We start from the raw sequence: 2,000 nt of genomic DNA on the forward strand, positions 1-2,000 counted from the left end.
CGGTTTTTCGGCGTTAGTAAATACACCTGGTCCAGCTAGTCACAAAAAGTGCTACAGTTTAACTCTTGAAGTTAAGTTGGAGATATTATGATTTTTTTTAAATTTTTAGAAATTGATACATTTATCTCTTAAACGCAAGCTTTTTTCTTACGAACCGTAACTCGCAGAGAAATTCTGCGGACAGCAGAAGCACGAGAGGCAAATTTTATGTAAGAAAAGTGCTACACATTAACTCTGGATCTCGAATTGACACCAATATGTCCAATAAGCTAATTTTGAAAAAATTGAAGGGTACCCCCTTTGTTGATTTTATGTCAAAAGTTTTCAAAAAAGAAATTGTTTTCTTCGGTTTTTCGGCGTTAGTAAATACACCTGGTTAAGCTAGTCCCAAAAAGTGCTACAGTTTAACTCTTGAAGTTAAGTTGGAGATATTATGATTTTTTTAAATTTTTAGAAATTGATACATTTATCTCTTAAACGCAAGTTTTTTCTTACGAACCGTAACTCGCAGAGAAATTCTGCGGACAGCAGAAGCACGAGAGGCAAATTTTATGTAAGAAAAGTGCTACACATTAACTCTGGATCTCGAATTGACACCAATATGTCCAATAAGCTAATTTTGAAAAAATTCAAGGGTACCCCCTTTGTTGATTTTATGTCAAAAGTTTTCAAAAAAGAAATTGTTTTCTTCGGTTTTTCGGCGTTAGTAAATACACCTGGTCAAGCTAGTCCCAAAAAGTGCTACAGTTTAACTCTTGAAGTTAAGTTGGAGATATTATGATTTTTTTAAATTTTTAGAAATTGATACATTTATCTCTTAAACGCAAGTTTTTTCTTACGAACCGTAACTCGCAGAGAAATTCTGCGGACAGCAGAAGCACGAGAGGCAAATTTTATGTAAGAAAAGTGCTACACATTAACTCTGGATCTCGAATTGACACCAATATGTCCAATAAGCTAATTTTGAAAAAATTTAAGGGTACCCCCTTTGTTGATTTTATGTCAAAAGTTTTCAAAAAAGAAATTGTTTTCTATGGTTTTTCGGCGTTAGTAGATACACCTGGTCCAGCTAGTCCCAAAAAGTGCTACAGTTTAACTCTTGAAGTTAAGTTGGAGATATTATGATTTTTTTAAAATATTTAGAAATAGATACATTTATCTCTTTAACGCAAGTTTTTTTCTTACGAACCTTAACTCGCAGAGAAATTCTGAGGACAGCAGAAGCACGAGAGGCAAATTTTATGTAAAAAAAGTGCTACACATTAACTCCGTCACTCGCATTGACACCAATATGTCCAGTTAGCTAATTTTGAAAAAATCCAAGTGTACCCCCTTTGTTGATTTTATGTCAAAAGTTTTCAAAAAAGAAATTGTTTTCTTCGGTTTTTCGGCGTTAGTAAATACACCTGGTCAAGCTAGTCCCAAAAAGTGCTACAGTTTAACTCTTGAAGTTAAGTTGGAGATATTATGATTTTTTTAATTTTTAGAAATTGATACATTTATCTCTTTAACGGAAGCTTTTTTCTTACGAACCGTAACTCGCAGAGAAATTCTGCGGACAGCAGGAGAACGAGAGGAAGATTTTATGTAAGAAAAGTGCTACACATTAACTCTGGCACTCGCATTGACACCAATATGTCCAATAAGCTAATTTTGAAAAAATTCAAGGGTACCCCCTTTGTTGATTTTATGTCAAAAGTTTTCAAAAAAGAAATTGTTTTCTTCGGTTTTTCGGCGTTAGTAAATACACCTGGTCAAGCTAGTCCCAAAAAGTGCTACAGTTTAACTCTTGAAGTTAAGTTGGAGATATTATGATTTTTTTAATTTTTAGAAATTGATACATTTATCTCTTTAACGGAAGCTTTTTTCTTACGAACCGTAACTCGCAGAGAAATTCTGCGGACAGCAGGAGAACGAGAGGAAGATTTTATGTAAGAAAAGTGCTACACATTAACTCTGGCACTCGCATTGACACCAATATGTCCAATAAGCTAATTTTG

Source organism: Diabrotica virgifera, chromosome 8 (genome assembly GCF_917563875.1).
Source record: "Diabrotica virgifera virgifera chromosome 8, PGI_DIABVI_V3a".
In the NCBI taxonomy this organism is placed as follows: domain Eukaryota; kingdom Metazoa; phylum Arthropoda; class Insecta; order Coleoptera; family Chrysomelidae; genus Diabrotica; species Diabrotica virgifera.